This window comes from Pseudonaja textilis, chromosome 8 (assembly GCF_049901715.1).
Source record: "Pseudonaja textilis isolate UNSWEBS1 chromosome 8, rPseTex1.2, whole genome shotgun sequence".
Taxonomy (NCBI): Eukaryota; Metazoa; Chordata; class Lepidosauria; order Squamata; family Elapidae; genus Pseudonaja; species Pseudonaja textilis.
Window position 1 is genome coordinate 27397599 of NC_141997.1, and position 22306 is coordinate 27419904.

Here is a 22306-nt window from a genome sequence, read left to right on the forward strand (position 1 = left end):
ATATTCATAGGATGTTAAGCTGCATATTATTATGCATTTCAATTTGTATAATAAATGTAACAAAATGCAGTGCATACAATCTTACAGAAGAGGCACTAATCTCAATTATAGACACCGTTTGTTTTTTTTTAAACTCAGTACCATACCAAGTCTTGAGATGCCAATTTTATTGAGAAAATTCAAAATTTAAATCTCACTGGCAAGAAGGTGGGAGAATATGAATGTCTAGTATATGCAAATACTCAAGTTGAGATAGCTTGAGAATGATAGCCAAAAATATGTGCATTATAATCAATGAATAATAACCATCAACATGGTACTACAACTAGGTAATTAATAACAACTATGAAAAAACACTGTTGCTTATGCAGTATTTTCAGTTTATTAAGAGAAATAAATTTGAATGTGTATGCCTCTAATGTGCAACTTCAGTGAATAATCCTTGATATCAATATTAGTAGCATTTTTAATGTAGCCAAACAAATGATGGGAAGTCTGTTGCATGCTATGGAGGGCACTGCATCAAAGGCCTGCCACCCTGACTAAGTTACAAGAACCTGTCCAACGGAAGGATTCTATAATGGTACATGCAGTGGTGGGATTCAATTTTTTTTTATTACCGGTTCTGTAGGTTTGGCTTGGTGGGCGTGGCAGGGGAAGGTTACTGCAAAATCCCATTCCCTTCTCCCCCCCCCCACCACTAACCTGCTTTCCAGCTCTGTTCTCCTGTGTAGGAAAATAAAAGAAGACCCAGCCAATCAGCTGGGACTCAGGAGGCAGAGACTAGATGGGGGTGGGGCCAGTCAGACGTGGTATTTGCCAGTTCTCCGAAGTACTCAAAATTTCCATTACCGGTTCTCCAGAACTGGTCAGAACCTGCTGAATACCACCTCTGGATACATGGGAATGAACTTGGGAGACAGGGGAAGAGCCACAGCCAAGGTAATAGTTAGATAAGAGACAGTTTGGCCCACAAAAGGAATATGGGTGGCAAGGATCTCAGATGGGACCTTTGTAAATTTCTTGGGTTGTAAAGGCAATGAGGATCCAATGGTTCTTCAGACTCTCAAGATTTTGTTAATATAAGCTTCCAATAGAGTAGAATCAGTCCAAGCATTTTGTCTGGACTACCTCACAAGTCTGACAGACTGTCAGCAGATGCTCACTAGGAGATTGGACTAAGGGGTAAAGACAGTTTTGCCAGTGTTGAGTTTCCTTCTTTCTCCTCACCAACTGCCCATAATGGAATTCATCCCTTGCTGTAGTAAGAGAAATACAGTAGCTGATGGCCAAATAAGATATTCAGCTCTCAGTTGTTCTCCTCTCTCTGCTGCATTTATAAATACAGAAAGCTAATGGAAAAGCCTGCAGAAATCATGAACTGAGTTAGTCCTATCATACTGGGCTGTGAGAAAGAGAAGCAAGAAAATGAGACTCTTTTATTGTATCATCATCATCACCTCCTGTAACCTAGCTGTTTTGCTACTTGCCTTCCCAAGTGCCTCTTTACACTTTTGGATAGCAGGTCTTTTCTGTCCTGCATTTAACCACAGTACAAACAGATATAAACTTTGTTTTGGTCATTGATATCAGTTTGGGAAGAAGAAATGGCATTGCTGTTGCCAGGCAAAATGTTAAAACTTTTGATACTTTTCATGAAAGTAACGGGATAAGAATAGACCTAGTTTGGATCAGCAGATTAGTGTTCTACCATTAGGGGAACTATCATTTAAGGATTATCATTTTTCTTTGCAAGATATCCAATATATTACAAGATTTGATCTGTCTGCCTGCCCACTAATTTTCCAACTGTTTTCATACAATCTTCCCTATTTATTCTTCTTTGAAATATGGTTGGTTTTGCCCATATCAATGTGGACCATTGTAACAGAAAAATCCTGCAGTATTACAGATGCCTAAAATAGAAATTACTTTATTCACTTAAGAAATGTTACTGGCCCTGCAAATTTAATGTAATCTGGTGAAAAGGCAGTGACATACTTCCCATTTCATGTAAGACAATACAGTAATATATGAAGTCTTAGATTTTTCTCAGAATTAGGCAAAGTGAGACATGCCTGAAGCAATTCATATCAGACTTCCCCATATCAGCAAAGCACAAATCACTATGTTGCATTTTCTGCACATTTCTGTTTTAAGTATATTTGCTAGGAACAGCAAGCCACTACGGTTATCCTGATGGAGTGTATCTACATAGCAGACATTAGTATCAAACCAGGTTCCTCTTTTTTTTAAAAAGTGAGAACAATTCAGCAACTAGAGAGTGATAGAATTCCTTTTATTGCAGATGTTCAAGGAGAGGTCAGATGACTATTTTCCAGGGATGCTTGAATTATGATACAGCATCCAGCAAGGGCTTGGTCTTGATAACCTAAATGGATCTTTATGGGTTTCTACTCACTGGAGAAGAGCCTAATGCTGGGAATGTTTGAGGGCAAAAGAAGATGGGGACATCACGGCAGAGAATGAAGTAGCTGGAGGGAGTCACTGAAGCAGTCGGCATGTACTTAAATGGACTCTGGAGGACGGTAGCGGACAGGAAGGCCTGGAGGAATGTTGTCCATGGAGTCGCAATGGGTCGGACATGACTTTGCAACTAACAACAACAAAAAATCATACATAATGAGCCACAGTGGCACAATGGTAAGAGTGCAGAACTGCGGGCTACTGCTGCTGACTGCAATTTGGCAGTTCAAATCTCACCAGGCTCAAGGTTCACTTAGTCTTTCATCCTTCTGTGGTGGGTAAAATGAGGACCTAAATATGCTGACTCTGTAAACTGCTTAGAGAGGGCTACAAAGCATTGTAAAGCAGTATATAAATCTAAGTGCTATTGCTATAATGAATAACCCTAACTCTTTGGTTTCCTTATATAATGGAACCTTAACTTTATTGCTGGATATTTATTATAGAGCAGATTCATTAGTCCAAATAAATATTTTTATACTCAAACAGAACAGCTTCAGTTAGTCTGATACTCTCCAGATGTATTTAACTACAACTTGATTTATAAGAATGGAGAGTTGTTTTAGTAGAAATCCAACATAGACCACCATGTTGGGGAAAGCTATAGTAGAGAGCTACTCATGCTACTATGTTCTCATTCATGGATTCATGTGAGTATAATCCAATTAACATTTTGGATATTGCTCACCTGCTGACAGCAATGAGAAGCTAGTGCTATCTCTTATATCTCTTATTCAGTTTTAGGTACTTGATGTGGAGATCCATAAGCCCAATCTACATCTGTGTGCTCAATTTCCTGAAAAATGGACATACGCCTCTTAGCACAGCAAATGTTTGCTGGATTGTAGTGTTTATATAACAAAAGACAGGGATAAGGCTGTTGTCAGGTTTATCACTGTATTATTTAATCATGTTTCTAAATAAAAGAAGATAGTGGAGTCCTATTTAATTTGAATCTCAGCCGGGAATATTTACACTATTGTCTGTTCAACACATACAGATTAATGGGATCACTTGAAAGGTCAAAAAACCAAGCCTGAGGAAACAACAGAGAAGAACCTGACAATAACAATTGCCAGGTGTTCTTTTCTGAAAATTGCCTGCTATCACTTATTGGGTAGTAGCCTGAAGATATCGGCAACAACAAACCTTTCAGCACAATAAACAGCATGTAGAAGAAAACGGGGACATTCCACAATGCCAGAGGTTACTCCAGTGAGTCCCTGTTGCTGAATTGCTTGAAAATAACCAGACAGACAGATTACATATCTATATCAAAGTAAGAAGCATTGCTACCCTCTTTAATCGTAGAAGGCAGACTCATGCCGAGAGTGTATATGATACTCTGCCATCTCAATCATTTACAGGCAGAAATTGCTGTGTTACAAACTCTTTGTAATATAGCACTTAGACTTATATACCACTTCACAGTGCTTTACAGCCCTCTCTAAGCAGTTTACAGAGTCAGCATATTGCCCTCAACTATCTGTTTTAACCAACCTCAGAAGAATGGAAGGCTGAGTCAACCTTGACCCGGTGAGAATCAAACTTCATGCAGTCAGCAGAATTAGCATGCAATACTGCATTCTAACCACTATGCCGCCATGGCTCAGGATAAAGCAGAAAAATGTGAACTGAATAAGCATTGGGCATTATTGATATAACTCAGTGATTTTAGCTAATAATTCCTCTGATCTGGAGGCTGCACATGTAGCAATAAAGCAAATCACGTGTAATATTAGAGGCTTCTAAGTAACTGCACCCATCATTAAATGGAGCTTATACTGAAAGTTTAAAATCAGATTCTATGTAACGTTACAAAACAAGCATCAACAGGATTCTTACAAACCATAGCAGAATATCTTTCAGCACCTGTAGAAACTGAATATGTGCATATGTAATATTGGCATTATACATACTCTGTAATACATGGGTAAATTTGGAGCTAGAAGAGATAGAAGTTGTTGAAAATCTACTGCTACCAGATGTTTGTCTTTTGACCAATTCCTTCCAGTTACAAAGCAGGAAATCTGAATCCAAGTCAAGAGCTTTCAAGAGAATTAAAAAGACATGAAAGGGACATTCTTCTCAATGTTACAAGAACATTTCTTTTCTCTCCTTGCCATTTTGCAGTATCTATTTATTACACAGAGAAGTTGGGGAAACATGAATATTAACCCCAGTGATATTGTCACCATTAAGAAATACAACTCTCTGGAAAAAGTCATTACTGGTCTCTGGCCCAATTTGTGCCTGGTTAAGCTTTTAGGATTGATTTTTGTGTGCCTTTAATTTTAGGATTGATTTTTGAGTGCCTTTAAAATTTTTTTAAGCAGACTTCTTCAACTTGATACTTCTCTCAGACTCCATGACCAGTATATCCAATTCCAGGTATTTAGTCTAACGCATTGAAAGTAAGTCAGGATCTAATATAAAATTCCAAGTCCCGCTAATTGCAGAAATCAGGAAGAAGTAAGCTGAATAACAAGCAAAGATGGAGAAGTAAATTAACCATGATTATGAGATTATTCTCACATCCTGCTTACTGCAGCATGAAAATAACTCCTTAATAATTTTAGAGGACACCTCTTCCCAGCATCTTATCACTGGAACAGCTTAAAATCTCCCTCAGGTAGTGTGAATGTGGCATTTCTATCCCAATTCAGTTCTCAAATATGGACAAATCTAGAGTGCTTCAGCGATTAACTTAACCAGTCCCTACGTGTTGACTTAGTTTGTTGCAGAATGACCTCCTGCATTATCATCACCTTGTACTGGTTACAAGAGAAATTAGACAGCTAGCTAGAAGATTGCATCTCACCACTTCCAGCTATTTTTTATTATATTATACTGAACAGATGGCCAAAGTGCCTCCATACTGTCATTCAAGGAACCCCATTTACAGGTGCACAGATAGAGATCTATAGTTGATGCTGAAAACAACTCTCAGATGCTGCTATACATGGAGCCCTCAACTTATGACCACAATTGAGCCCCAAATTTCTGTTGTTAGATCTCTATAGTTGATGCTGAAAACAACTCTCAGATGCTGCTATACATGGAGCCCTCAACTTATGACCACAATTGAGCCTCAAATTTCTGTTGTTAAGTGAGACATCTGTTAAGTGATTTTTGCCCCATTTTACAACCTTTCTTAGCACAGTTGTTAAGTGAATCACTGCAGTTGATAAGTTAGCAACCCCACTTGTTAAGTGAATGTGGCTTCCCCATTGACTTTGCTTGTCAGAATGTCACAAAAGGTGATCACATAACCTTGGGACGAACCAGTTGCTAAGTATTTGAATGCTGATTGCATGATCACAAGGATGCTGCAAAGATCAAACTGAGAAAAACGGTTCTAAGACAGATTTTTCTGTGCTGTTGTAATTTTGAATGGTCGCTCAATTAAGTGTTTTAAGTCAAGGACTATATGTACTCTTCAGCCTGACAATCAGCCTGAACAAGACTAAAGTGTTTTACCAGCCTGTGCCAAATATCTACCTCACAGAACCAAAAATCACTGTTGACATCTAGCTGACAAATATTATCAGCTTCAAATACATGGCAAGCATCATCTTGAATAACGTGTCTTTGATCAAAGAAATTGACCCGAGGATCAATTTCTTAGCTAGGTCAGCTAAGATCAGGGGTGACTGTGTACCTGAGTGCTCAATCATACAAAGTTTGTATCTCCACAAAGCTGAAAGTCTAGTGAACTGGGAATACCCCTTCTCTCCTATATAAATGTGAGTCCTGTATTTTGTTTGTTTGGGGATCAAGAGGTAAATACTCTCATGTTCTGCACTTGTTTATTAAAAATAGATTTCTAACATACAATAATCAACTTCACAGGACCTCTTGTGAAATCTGAGAAGAAGCACGCAATAAATAAAAATTAAGGCTACACAAATGAAGTAACGTAAGTTTTATTTCTCCGATTTGTGAAATCAATGTTTTCGGGTGAAATACTATGATACAAATCAACTTAGAAAAAGCAACGTCAATTGAGATAGATCACATTCTGTTATCAATGTAATTCCTTTGAGATGTTCTTGGTGTTCTTGGTGCAATCTGGTTCATCTAGATCAATACTGTTTAAAATAACTAACAGTGACTTTTTAAGAGCTTTAGACAGGTACATTTATCAGCCTAGTTCATTCATTTACTACTTTGTTTGTTTGATTTATACCCTACCTTTCAGTTTTGGCTATAAAATAAAAACAGAATATTAAAAGTTAAAGGTAATAATTAAATATTGAAACAAATCTACAGTTAAAACTTATCCAGAAATATGTGCTCTTATGCTTTTTCTAAACACTAAAAAAAGTAAGTTCAAATGCAACTCCAGAGGGAGCATTCTATTACCTGGGATTAATGTACAAGGTCTACTATTCTATGCTTTTGATAATGAGATGATCTTAAAAAAAAACTTCTACTGGGTGATCATAACAACTGGACAGGTTCATAATGGGAGAAGTGGTCCTTTAGTTAATAAGGCATTTAAATTTTTCAAAAGGTCTTAAGCCTTTGGGAACAATGCAATTCTTTTTGCTGAAGCATCACATTGTCTAGCTTGATCTAATCTAAATATTTTGCTCATACTGATCAATGCCAAAACTTCCAAATTCAGCAACTGCATTGCAACTTCAGTAAATTCTACAGTTGACTTCTGATATTAAGGGAAAAATAAACAAGGACAAATATAAATTTCATCACGTTATTCTCACTTTCCAGCAATCAGCTACAAAAGAAGTTTCAAAAAGAATGGAAATATGCACTGGGATAAAGATTTTGCCCAAAGGTATTGAGACTACTACTTCTGGCTTTATCATATATTCATTTGCCAAGGTAAGCTGGAAGCTAACTCTAGATGTAGACTATTTGAATAATCTTAGATGGCTAGTTTAACAGGCATTCTTCTAGTCCATGAAACACCATAAAACTACAGCAGTCAATCTCTATTCTGGTGTCTTAATCATGCAAACAATTAGTGCTTCCCTGACTGTTTAATGCTGACCAAATTAAAACACACCCTGTGACCACCATCTGCTCTGAAATGAGTAGTTTTCTTAGTCTTTAAGGAGTTGCCACCTAACCAGTGAGGTTGTCCATATGAGATCCAAAACACCCTTGCTTTCTTCTGATTTAAATGGCACAAATCCTGAGCACTCCAAAGTTTCTGTGCTCTACATTATCTCTCAGAAAAGAACTGAAAAATATTCCTGTCTGAAATCCCAGATAATTATTCCAGACCAGACATGCAACAATGAGTTAGATCAGGGGTCTTCAAACTTGATAGCTTTAAGACTTGTGGATTTCAACTCCCAAAATTCCTCCTCCAGTCATGTTAGCTCAGGAATTCTGGGAGTTGAAGTCCACAAGTCTTAAACTTGCCAAGTTTGAAGATCCTTGAGTTAGATGAACTCATGGAATGACTTGATAAAAGGACACTGGAAAATTACCTCTTACATAATTTATTGTTGAAGCAGGATCCTAATATGCCATTGAAATTCAGAGTATATAGAAAGGCTAAAAATAAGGTATTTTATATCTAGGTTTCTATAGTTTAGCATTATTGTGCTTTCATGGTTTTATACAATGCTTAGAATATGAGACTACTACCTGGCAGTTTTATTTTTGACCATTTACCGTAACAGTCGTCAGATGAACTGCCCAGAAATTCCCACTATATTTAAGAGGAAAAGAATATTTTTAATGACCAGAGATAACAGTATCAAATGTCCTTTTTGTCTCTATTCCTATATGTAATGCATATAGATTTGGATATAAATACCTTTTGTTCTTAGAAGCAGGGCCAAATGAAAAATTGAACAATCAAACTTAGAGTTACACTGAGGAATTTGGAAGATACTTAATAATATTTAAATATGATGGTGATTTTTAAACCAAGATTAAATCATAAAATAATAATTTATCCATTTAATGACTTCTGTGAGAAAAAAATACACATGGATTACTTGGGTTTGCTTCAACCAGTATGCTATTTTTAAACAAACAAATAAATAAATAACAACAGCACTGATTGATAGACAGGAAAACCTGAATGGCACAACTTAGTTTCTCGATACATATGCAGGTAGTCCTTGACTTATGACCACAATTGAGCCCAATATTTATGTTAAATTTGTTAAGTGAGTTTTGCCCTATTTTACATTTTTTCTTGGCATATTTTTAAATGAATCACTGCAGTCGTTATACCCGTAACACCGTTGTTCAGTGAATCTGGTTTCCCTGTTGACTTTGCTCATGAGTAAGTCACAAAAGTGGATCACATGATCTCAGGTCAGTCTCAGTCTTAGCAACAGTCATCAATAGGAACCAGTTGTCAAGCATCCAAATGTAAATCACATGACCATGGGGATGCTGCAACAGTCATAAGTGTGAAAAATGGTCTTAAGTCACTTTTTTCAGTTCCGTTGTAACTCTGAACAGTCACAAAGTGAATTATTGCTTTAAGTTGCTGGTAGCCACCAGCCATTCATACCGATTTGAATAAGCATTTTCTAAGCCTCGGTATCCTTCAAGCAAACGTCTTTAGACATTAATCATGCAGAGTAGTCCTCCCAGAGAAAATACCATCCCACATGACATAAAATATTGTTATTAAAGTAATAAAATAAATTATTATATTATGTACAGCATTCATATGCCAATATAATTATACACAATTATAAGGATAATGTTTTGCCTACAGGCTGAAAATTGGTATATAATTGAAATTATAAAGAAAAAGAAATATATATATATTAAATAACATGCTTAATTTCTAGGGGAAAAAGATCAATGATCTTGTTTCATATATATAAAAAGCACCTTCATTTTGCTCCCTAAAGTACCAGCGCTTATGGTGACTGTTACGTTTCCTATTCTAAGCTCCAACACATCCATTAATTTTGCTTTCTTTTCTCCTGCTAAAAATCAGGAGCTGTCAAGCTAAAATAGCAAGCTCAGCTAATGCTTTGCTAAATACAAATAGTGCCCCAGAGGGAACATAAAGCTTTTTATAGCTGAAAGAAATGGTTTCTAAAATGGTGCCTGTTGACTCTGGTCATTCCGCTTGTACCACAGCAGATTTCAAAATAGTTAAGTGGCACTTGAATACTTTACAAATAGCCTTTTCCCCCCCTTGAAAATCAATTATCAAGGCTGGTTCCCCGCCCCCCCCCTTAGCTACAAGAGCATCACTAGATAAATAAAATTACAAAATACCATGAGTAAGATCTTATTTATGCCATTCATAGTCCATTTTTCCTCCAAAAAGCTCAAGGCCATGTCCTTGTAGTTACATTATCCTTTTTGTTCCCAACCCTATAAAGTAGGTCAGGTTAAAACCATCAGAGCTCACATACTTAAGGCACAGTATATAATGAGAGAAGAGCAAGCTGTTAAGGGCATTATAATGATTCTTAATCTCTTCTGGCTGAGGAGTGTACCCAAAATCTGGGAGTTTCTAGAACCAAATAGGATTCTAGTGGATTCCTATTGCTTGAAAGCTTGATAAATTAGCAGCTGCTATTTTATACCCCACATGAAAATCCAATTGCTCCTGAAAACCTACATCATAAATCCATACCTCCTTGCTTTTCCTTTTCAAGTAAACAAAATCTAACAAACAAAAACAAAGAATTAAGCACTAAGCCAAATAACTGGAGGCAGGAGATAAAGGAAAGGGTATTTAAAATTGATTTGCTCTATATTAACATTATTAATTTTACCTTTCTATACATTTCTTCCCTTGCAAATTATCCTGGTTTCCATCGTGTCCACATATTGATTCTTGTATTGCCTTTTGTACTTGGAACTTTAGGAACCTTGAATATGATTGTTTTCATATGCAGAACAATGCTGCCACTCAAGTCCGTGGTCAGATCTGAGACTTCCTCTGGAGGTGCCTTCAGACTGTTCTGATGGCAACACTTCCATCTATGGTTGTGTTGCATCTATTCTGAATTGCCACCACAGTAATCTTGATATTAAGACAGAAAATTATTTATGCATTTATATAAAACGTTTATATAGTCACCCATTTTATAACCAAGTCCGGATGGGTTTGAAAAAAAAGTAAAAACAACCTAAAATCATAGTAAACCTGTAGAAATAAACAAATTAAAAACAACAAAAACATAGGGTCTCTTCTCCTAACACTTGGCCAAAAAGCTAGATCTTTAAAGTTTTGCAGAAAGCTAGGAGGGTAGATGCCTGTCAAACTTGGGGGTGGGGGGTGGGGCTGCTCCAGAAAAGGCAGACTTCCTAGCTCCCATAAGAAAAGGTAAAGGAGTCCTTGTGGATTTTACTCTGCAAGTCATTGCCAACTATAGGGGGCAGTGCTCATCTCTATTTCATCCTATTGAGCCAGTACTGTCTGAAGCCATTTTAGCAGTTATGTGTCTAACAAGACATCACAGATTGCTGTTACCTTACCACCAGTGGTACCTATTTATCTACTCGCATTTGCATGCTTTTGACCTGCTAGGTTGGCAGGAGCTCGGGCAAGGACGGGAGCTCACCTCATCATGCAGCACCTGGGTCTTGAACATGGGCTGCTGGCTTTCCAGCTAATAAACCTAGTGTCCTAACCACTGAGCCACGACGCCACCTCCTAGTTCCCATAAGGTAGTGATATTTAGGGAAAGAAACTAGGAGCATGCCTACCCTATCTGACTTGATACAACAGATAGATTTTCTTAGAAAAAGATGGTCTCACAAATAATCTGGTCCCGTGCCATACAGCAAAATATCGTAAAGACATCATTAAAATAGTCAGCCACATTAAAAGTAATACTTATTATAACTAGCAAATGAGTAAATCTCAGGTGAAAAAGATCAGGTCCTCACATGTATGTTCAGGATTATTCTCAACTAATAGTTAGCACCTGCTAGGAGTTAAGTAAGAGTCAATGGAATTTGGAGATGTGGGTGGATTTTGTTTATGGCTACAGAGAAGCTGCTTTCTCTTTTAACTCTGCCCCTAGATGCCTCCATTCCTTCCCCTATAGTAATGGTGTCAAACTCATGTCATCAGGGCAGTGTCACAAGATGTAGCAGGACTTTTTCCCCCTTCACTAAGCCTGGCGTGGGTGTGGCAAGCATGTGATGCATCTGGCCCATCAGCCAGGAGTTTGATAGTCTTGCCCTACAGTAAATGTGTCTTTAATAGTCTGAGCACAAATCACCTTTAGTCATAAGCTCATTGAGTGGCTCGGAATAAATTAGCATCTTTTGTAAGGTACAGAACAGTATACTAAATGAAAGAGTCTAGCAACATCATTGTACATGTCAGTGTAAGCCATGCTGTTATTAGGGTTCATAATCAGAAGCTTAAGAAAATAAATACAGCATACCTATAGTTAGTAGCATGGCATAAAGTAATTACCCACCTACTTCATTATTGTTTTTCAGGCAACCTGTAGATGGCATTCCAGAATATTTTGTGGTCTTAAAAAGTCCCTGCAGTTTGGACCAGACTAGAAAGACAAGAGGTGTGCAAAGGAGTTAGAGGGGTCTAAAGGCTCAGAGAAGAATGGCTTGTTCTGATTTATAGACAAAGATTATGAACCAAGTTAGTTCAATGCCTTTTATCTTTTTATTAATTCTGAACTTAATACTAAGAGTACTATCTCTTTCAAACTTTAAAAACAAAAAGGAATACTTTTTGTTTTTAGCACAGGATTTATCTCCGGTCTTTAAATAGACTTATACATTAAAATTTAAGGACAGAACTCAATAGAATTTAAAAATTTAACTTTGGATTTTGCTTTTTTTTTAAAAAAGGCAGTTTAGAAACTAGAAATGGTTAAAAGACCACACATTAGACAGACATAAAGTGACTCAGTTCCTGGCATTCCAGTAGAGCTCTAACTATATCTTTCTTTGATCCTCTTTCACTGTCTGTTCTCTGGGTTTTTGTTTTTAAACCATTCCTAGAAAATCCAGTGACCTACATTTTCACTCCTTGGCATCTAGTATAGATAAGCCTTTAAGTCACATATGACCATATCAAAAAGCAGTCTTCTCTAGTCAGTTCAGGTCTGGAAAGGGTGATCAGATATATAAACACAGAATCAGCTTGTGAGGTATTCTAATAGTACAGACATGAAGAGGAATTTCTATTTAAGAATCCGGAGCCTGTCTAATATGCAACATCATCATAATGAATTTTATAACTTCAAAATGTGATCTGTAGCAATCATGTAATTTCATGTAAACGTATGTAAAGTCTTCTCTAACACTGCCTCCTATATTTAAAACAGAATCCCTTTCCAGATTCTCATTCTCATGTTCTGGGTCCTTCTCCAGCTGGAGATGTCTGGTCAGGGGAAAGATCCAGATATTCCATTATGGCACCAAGACCTGAAAATGTAATGTAAGATCTATATGTAAATGTGCATCTAAAAAGGCAGCCATGACTGATGGATACTTTAATGTGAAATACTCCAGCTTCTATAATGTATTTACCCAAGTGAATGAAATGTTGTTGCACAGCATGAATTTATTTTTTAAAAACAAGGCATACGTTATGGCGAGCTCAAGTTTATAATTCGATTTCACAGTAACAGGCCATTTGGGAAGGGGATATTTGTTCTAACTTGACTGATTTCCTGAATGAATCAATGTAGCTTAGGCAGACAGACAATTGCCACCTTTCGATTCTAGCAGTTGGTTCAGTACTCCATAAAGATCAAACCACTGAACCACTACAGGTTAATTTTACTCTTATTGCAGCCTGATTTGCCATTAAAAGGAGCTAGGAAAAAGGAAAAAAAGAAGTGACAGATATTAAGTCTTCATTGTTGCTCTCTCAACAACTGCATTTTATATAGTAGTTGTACTAGTATACTATTATATACTATATCCTAGTGTTATGAGAAAGGTGGAGTGATAATTCAATGGTTTTGGCTACAAAAATATTGTTCAGCCTTTAACCCCTAATATTTACCATCACCTCTGTACTTTATTGGCATACAATTCAGAAGCATTTAATAAGTGAATGCAAAAAGACAAACAGCTTAAATAGGTCTTGAGCACAATTGTCTTGACACAGACAAATCTGTTGTTTGGTGACTTGTGTTAATGAACAAAATCTGATGCGTATTCATGATAAGTTTATTAAATGAGATTTCTCCAAATTAATAAAGCTTCTAGAAAGGATTTTGTCTCTTGTGCATAAGTTCTCAGAGTACATACAAGCAATAAGTAATAAATCATGATCATAATCATAAAATACAATCATCATTTTATGTTTTCAAACTAGATCCAATTCATATTTCCATATGATTTTTATATCTTAAACACCCAAAAATAGAGCATGCGATATATTTGTCATGATTATCTCTAAAAGTATTGTATTTACCATACCCAAAGAAATGATCTTTGTTTATGCATGTGTGTTGGGTTCAGATTAAGAGACTGGAAACATGGGTACGCAGGGGCATCCAATTTCTTACCAATCAATTTCTGCCGCAGGAATTATACCTGTTGCAACAAACAGCAACTGAAGGGTTGGCATTAGCCCCAGTCCTGTATCACCTCTGCCGTGTACCCATGTGATTACATGTTGTGTGACACAACATTGACATGAGTTGTGGAAATAATAGCAATGGAGAAGTATACTGGTCCATGGTACCACAAAGATTTATCCTTCCAATTTCCAGAAAAAATGGAGGATGAACTTTGCAGTATTGAGTTCAAAAACTTATTTTTGAGTAGAGATGGCAACAAGGCTAGAAAATAAAGTCTCTACAATAATTTTAATTGCTGACAATAAGGGACCCAGATTCCCTGACTTATTCAATGTAGCTTCCCAAATTTTATCAAGGTTAACAACACCTTCCCAAACTAGAGAGCCAAAATGCTCTTATTGCTGTATGAAGGTTATAATACATATTCCTTTGGGATATAACCTACTGAATTAATTTTCACAAGCCATGAGAACACCTACTCCCTTGGATAGTTTTAAAAGATGATTGGCTAAATCCACCCAAAACATATCTCTTAAGAATTATCAGCTTTAAACTCAACATTACCTCCATATTGAGGGCAATATGCCACCAAATGCTACTTGCAGGACAATTATTATGGAGGCTCCTGTGAGAAATGTAACACTAAGAAGAGAATGATCCAATGAAGTTATTCTTATATACTTACATTTAATTCCTTTTTCACTGTTCACTCATCCAAAATACCTTAAGTAAGGAACCTTGTGACTCACTGAGACTTTGTTAATTTACGAATGCTGGCTTGACTTAGGAAATGTGCTGAACATTTTAAGATCATTTGAGAATCTTGGGAAGGGAAAAAGTTCAATTTATTTTCCAAATCATATTAATTGGAAACATGCAGAAGAGGCCTTCATCTGCAGTGGATAGACAATGGCTAAGATTTTAAAATCATCCCTATGTTCCATATTGTTCAGAAATCACCCCTCCCCCCTCAGTAAAGCTGTTCTATAGTGACATTCAACTACGGAGTTGAAGATGAAATTAAAATTTTTCCTTCCATAAACTTCCTTAAATCTTATGTTCCAGGTGGTTCTCTTTAGGAAAACCTTGGCATGGATGAGAACAAGATAATTTATGTCTGTGCTTGTCTGTGTTTCTGCCCTTTAATAATGTGCCCATGGTTATGTATTATGTTTTTAATTCTGGATGTAGAACAATGTAGTGCTCAGGGATTTGTTAGTACATGTGTTTTCTGACAGATTTTCCCCAAGTGGTTGCTACTTCTGGTTCCAAATTTTTTGACTGCTGGTTCTCTCCTCTTGAATGGAGTGATGCCAAAGCCAGGTGTACCTTTAATGGCATCTCCCCTCAAGTGACCTGGGAAGGGCTGAAGTTTGCCATAGCTACAGGCTTTCCAACACCATATTTTATCCTGAATCTGGCTTGTCTCTATTGAAAATACTGCAGTGACATCAAAAAGCCACCTGCAAGAAACCTTAGGATTTTCTGCAAACCCCAAAGAAACTTATGGAAAAAAGCAGGCAAATTATCAATAGGCATTCAGAGGGACAAATATCAAAAGAAATGTCATTCTCCCTCCCTGTGAGATAAAATACCCACAAAAGATACACCAATCTATTTAACAACAATGAATTTAATTCCTACTGATACAATGTATTATTTTTATTCCACTTGACATGTCTATATACCATAAACTGGGAGTGAGGATAAAATCCTTATTGTAAGATTTTGCTTACACATTTCAGTGGACTTCTACAAATACTTCACATCTTAGAAATGTAACGCTGAGAATACACTTCAAGTAAACTTTGTCGCTTATAAGCTCAGAAGTGCTGAGAGGAAAAATGTATTTATTTATTGCACGGATTTTATTACCACCCTGGGAGAATTCAGGTTCTCTTCAGGGTGGAGGGAGCAGGAAAACCCTGCATGAAACAGGTGTTGAACAAATGGTGGGTATCAAAGAGAAAATCTAGCCCAGTTTCGAGTTTACAAAATTTTGTTTTACTCTTCAAGATTCATGAGCCAGTATTGCAAAAAATCTGAACAATTTAAATGGAAGAAACTACATTTCTATAAGATGTACCTTGCTTTAAAAACATATTCATTCTTCCTCCCTCTGTGTGTGTGTGTGTATGTGTGTGTGTGTGTAACAAATATCTTCCTGAAACTCACATACAACTATCTTCCCTATCCTATGACTAAGCGAGGCTGTTCCTCCTATGTTCTCATGCCATTGTTCCCAATGCCTCTCTGCTGAGTGATTGCTGAGTGGATCTGTGGCTTTCTCCTGCTGTGCTGCATAATAGCATTGAGACCTATTGTTGAAAGAGAGAGCCTTAAGCCAGATGGAGTTAATTAAAAAGAGGGAGGGACTAAAACGTTGAAAAAAAAAAGTAGAAACCATTTTTAAAAAGTCCTTGGCAGTCAATTAATATTACAACATCAATATATTTCTGATGACAGATTATTTCATTGAAAAAGCAGCAGAGGCAAATGAAAGCTGACTTTCAAAAGGCTGGGATTCGTATTTGGATTAGGCAAATGACTGAGGATTTGGAGTTGATTTCATTTGCTAAGAATCATTTCCCAGACTTGCCAAAAAGCAAGGGAAATCATCTGAGTCTGAACCATTTTCCATTCCTATTTCTTACTCACCCTGGAATTCAGAGCACTGGAGCCTAAAACATGAGAACTGGAAACAACAAAGGCAAAGCATGGAAGCTGATTTGGAAAAGCTGAAGCAGTTAGGTTTCATTTACTTCTAACGTCTCCAAGTAATCTGAGTTGTTGCATGCTATTGCAGGCATAATGTGACAATTCTGCAAAATATCTGTACGGAGCTCCTAAATCTGAAACAACAGGAAAGCATGTCAGGTTTTCAAAATCAGGAACTCTATCATGTATGTCAATCATTTCAGAGTAATGTTCTAGAAAAGGATCAGATCCTGGATGAACTATGAGGATTGGTATAAATTTATTCTTGTTAGATTTTGCAGCATAAATTTAAACCCAGAAAGCACACACGGGTGACTAATTCAGCAGGATTCATTAACTTCTTTATATACATAATAAGTTTTGAAGTAAATGTGCAATACCAAAGTAGGTTCTTCCAACGTGGTAGAGAGTTACAATCAAAACACAAACAGCAGCTTCAGAGTTCAGAGCAGAGACTAGTGCCACACCCAGGCTACTTCCAGTTTCACTTTCCAATTCAGCTCCCATTGCCATGCCTATTCATTGGCTGACTTTGTTACTAAACTCTATACCGGTTCAACAATTCTGCAGTAGCCAAATTTGCAAGGCATGCTAAGTTAGGCCCTACCATGTTTAGAGTACATTTATTCTCTATTTGACAAAAGCATCTCAGGCAAAAACAACTTACCTTTTCATATCTGGACTCTCAGCTTTCGTTAGTACAAGCCATCACAGAGAGGACTAAATTTTATTATAATTCAAGAATGATATCCATTTTAAGCAGCAGAAAATCGCTGAGCAGTTCAGGTTAATTCCCACTTATATCTCCTCCTGGTTCAAATCCAACAGCCTTTGCCTATGTCTCCTTTTTATTTCTAAACTGGCTCATTGAAGCAATAGCATGTTGCATTCTTTTGTGGGAAACTCTGGTGACTAATGAAATCTTGACATAACCAGGCTGCCATTAATCTAAATCTCATTTGAGTCATGTTTTAGTCATTACACAGAGACCTTCATTTTTTGTGGTAATATAATGAAGATGGTTTACTTCTAGGATATTGTTGGGAGGCAAAGTCTCTACCTACTGTTGAAAGTTAAAACTCACCCCTCTCCTAGGAAAATGAAATATTTTTGGATATACTAAAAAGGCAAAATATTTCCCCTAAAAAGAAAAGTAGAAACTCAGAAGCAGATACTCACCACAGAAGCAGAAATTCACCCCCACCTTTGTTAATGGGCAGGCCATTAAGGCCTGGGCCAGAGTATTCTATATAACAAAGCCCTCTACCCATCTCACCACATGGCCTGGGAAGATTGCATCAGCCAGCACTCAGGTGATGCCATGTGGTCCAAAGAAAGTCCACAAAGTTAGCTAAGACCCTCACCCCTGGGAGTCTGATAGCCAATGGAATATAGTTCTTACACAGGAACAGGAAACATTAAGGTGGGTCCCAACAGAGGGTATAAAACTTAGGGTCTCTCAGCATCTTGCCCCTTCTTTTCCTTCACCCAAAATCTGGAAGCATGTGATTGTCCTTTTCACTTTGGAGCTTCAAGCCATGTGGTCCTATCAGAGATGGTATTCAGCAGGTTCTGACCAGTTCTGGAGAACCAGTAGCGGAAATTTTGAGGAGTTTGGAGAACCAGCAAATACCACCTCTGACTGGAGATTTTACAGTATCCTTCCCCTGCCACGCCCACCAAGCCACTCCCACAGAACTGCTAGTAAAAAAAATTCAATCCCACCACTGGGTCCTGTCCACCATTAAACCATCTTTCCAATCAGCCTCCGTGTTTCCAGAGTCTTTTTCCCCACTTGGAACTGAACCTAGAAGGATAATTCTTCCTACAACACTAGCTACACTGTATCACTATGCCTGTATCAGGTCCAATATTGTGTAGCTTTTTTGAAATCATCCCAGGCCATTTGGATACTTTCTTCTTATGCATTTTGAAATGGCACAGAAGAAGTAATTATTCATTGTTTTTTCCTGCCCAACCTCAACTGCTACCATCTGCAGAGTCTGGTACCACAGGTTTCTTATCCTTTGGAGTGGAGAGGACTGAGAGAACATTATTTACAATCCTATTCCTATTAAGTTGATGCATTTTTTTAAAAAAAATATATCACAAATTCTTTATTTAGCCAGGGTAATAAAATTTGCAAATCTTGAAAATTTTCAGATTCTTTCATAACGAAATATATTACAAAAAGTTGAAAAGTTGGGTTGGAAGAAAGAAGAAAAGGACAGAAGTCTGGTAATGCTGAAGTCATGAGTTGGCATGGCCAGAGTTTATACAGAATGTGGAAGAAAGATGAATATATTTAAATCAGCTTCCATTTATGGCCATGATGCATCCATACCACCACTAGGGTGCTTGGAGGAAAGCAAGCAAACAATGGCTTTTCTATTTTTTCCAAAAGTTTGGGAAACATGAATGTTTACTGACAGGTGGAAAAGAAAATGAGAGAGAAATAAAAATTATACCAGCAAAGTTAGATAACATTTTAGGTGGTCTTGCTTTCTAAAACAACTGAAACTCTCACAACTTAAATATTTTTATGACCTAAAATTTGGCCTAGTGAAAGCATTGGCCTTAGGTAGATTTTGGAACCCATCTAATGGCTATTATGGCTTATTTGGCTTTTTCTAAAAATGTCGCGATCTACTTTATGGGAAAAAATGACCACAGAAGGCTGCCAAAAACATGACAAGCTGTGAAAATATAGATGCATTTTTAAAACTCTTAAAGTAAATAGAAGTGGCGTGGACAAGATTGTGAAACAACACAAAGGGATAGGTTAAACAAAGAAAGATGTCTTTCAGTGCAGTGTATGGGTCTGTTTGCTTAGGGGCTTACTGTTATTGACACCTCATCCTTAAGGCATTTCCATTGTGTAAAGCCAGGCTGAGCTGCTAAATCTATGATACAATAGGATACATGATAGAAATCTAAGTAAGAGCAAATTAGGCATCTGCAGTGTATTGTTGGAATCAGTAAAGCCTGAAGGATGCCATGGGCCTTTTCCTATGTAGAGCTCTCTGGGCTCTCATTTCAAAGGACTTCCAGAGGGGTAAATATATAGGAATGTAATGTGGCAATGTAATGAACCATCTAGGCAGCCTATTCTTATTCACCAGAGAACCCAAGAAGAATTCAGAATTCTGCTCACAAATCTATCCCAAACATAAAAGACAAATATTTGGAAAAGGCTCAGACATCGCTGCACTTGGAACTTGGGGAGTTCAGAGGAAATAGAATCAAGACAATGGGGCCACTTGGTGGAGAACTGTTGTTGGTGACTATTACAAGAGAACTCATTATATTCTTCTCACGCAGCATTTTTCTTTCTTAGATTAGCCTCTCTGTGGCAATGTGACAGGGATGCTGAAATAATTTCTGGGAGAATTCCTAAAAAGGAGTGCAGTCCAATCAAATTAAATCAAACTGGATCCAGTGTTGAAGAGTGTCCCTCCTGAATTGACCATGATATGTTTCCCCCACACACACCCTATTTTTACAGAGAATGTGCAGAGTTTCAAGGAAAGTGAGGAAGCTGTGGCTTCTCTTCAAAGAAATTTGGATTGCCTCAAGATATGAGCAATTTATAGATGGCAGAGTTCATTACAGTATTACACTGATGATGAACCTTTTCTGTGTGTCAAAAATTCAGGAAATGCCAACCTGACTCTCTTTGAAAGGTTACATTCCTACTACTAACCAAAGAAAAACAATTCTCAATCTCTTCACCTTCTAGGCCACTCTGAACAGTGGCACTCGGCAGCACTGCCAAGTTAGGCATGAAGTTGAAGCCTGGACCTTCAACGCTACCTGCCAAAATGGCTGCCTTCCATTCATACCCCAAGGTGCCTAAGCCTGGGGGAATGTATGATTCCCTCCACTGGCAACATTCTCCTTCAGGCACTGTTCTTTTTCTGTTGTCAGGCCCCTCTGGTCTACTTTATGAAACTCAGGGCTGCATGAGGACTTGAAGTAACATTGGAGAATGTTCTTCTACAACTTCTGCAGTCTCTGGAAGCTGTGCAATCTCACACTTTTTAGAGGTTCTGGAGACTGCATAAGAGCATGGCCTCTTGCATGATTTCCAGAGGGATGGAGGCCACACAAGACCATACCTCATTGTTGCATGGCCTCCACAGCCTCTGAAAATTACAAGAGAGTGAGCCATACTTTCAAGAGTAGACTGGTTCCAATGAATGCTGGTGTGTCACCCCTATCATGGCATGGCATCTTTGACATACATGTCATAGGTTCCCCATCATCGAAGTAGTAGTTTAGCTAGTAATTGGCACCTTAGTCCAGCTTAGTTGTCCCTGGGAACAAAGGCAGAAGGGAGTGACCTGAGATCAGCAATTTCTTAAACAAAAATAGACAGGGAGACAGGAAATTATCTATTTAAAAAATTAAACTCTGTAGCCTCTAATAATGTACAGTGTTACCAGCAATCACATCAGGATGAGCCTTATAATACAATATTATTTATTCAGTCAATGACTGAAAATTTAAAAGAACATGAGCAGCATGAAGCAATTAGATACAATCATATACTAGCAACCAGCAGTAAGGATGAGCCTTGAAGCTGGATGTTCTTTGCATTGTTCTGATAAGTTGGTAAAAGTGGTTTTTCATACTTTCACTAACAGACAAGAAAGCAAGGTGGAAGGAAGGGTAACTTCACTTTTATAATCTTAGATTTGGGGACCCTGGAAATTGTGTAACATAGATCTTTCCATTTCTCATTCTTCTGCATCTCTTTCACCAGAGTTTCATAAGTGAACCATGCCAACAAACTTGCTAGGCAGAAAAACAAGCAATCAGAAGATGCTGGCGCCTTCAAATCAGCAAACGCTTACATTTTAAACAGTGTTTGAACATGTTATTTTAAATTTGTAGTAGGATTAGGATGAAGAAAGACCTTTTTTTTCAAAAGTTCAACACAACTTGAACTTATGTTATGTTGGCCATGTTATGAACAACTATGTTATGTTTGTCTCTTCACTGGATAATTTGGAGGTTGCCATGCTTTCCTTTTCTCATCCTTGCCTTCTAGCAAGTCCATTTTTTAAAATATTTTTTAAAAAAATATATGGTGTTGAAACCTTTGAAGTTGTCTGTCTAAAATGTTGCTGGGCTAATTTCCTTGAAAGGGTCTTACTATACGCCTGCAATTTTCATTCCATTCTGCCCCAGAATGAAGCAGCTGCAGGCAATTTTACAATTCCTTATTATAGTCTATGGTGAAATATTTTATTTAGTGAAATCTCAGATTAGTCCAAATCTCTTCTTGCCTTTGAACTTCAGATTTGAAGTAAATCTTGACACCTTTATATCTAAAATTCATGCCAAATCTTGGGTGATTTGCATATCCTTTTATATGCATTTTACTTAATATAATACTGTTCATTTTTATTTCTGCAAGAATATACATCTTTGGGGCATACTTTGCCCCAGTGGGGTGTTTTGTTTCTATTTGTTCTGAGAACTGTATTATACAGTATTCGATTTAATATTTCTGTCAGCTGGGAGTTGCTTCTCTATACTGTATTATACAGTTCTGGGTGGTTTTATACTGAAGGCTAGTTGCTATTGTTATTTAAGAATAATTTAGGAAATATAAA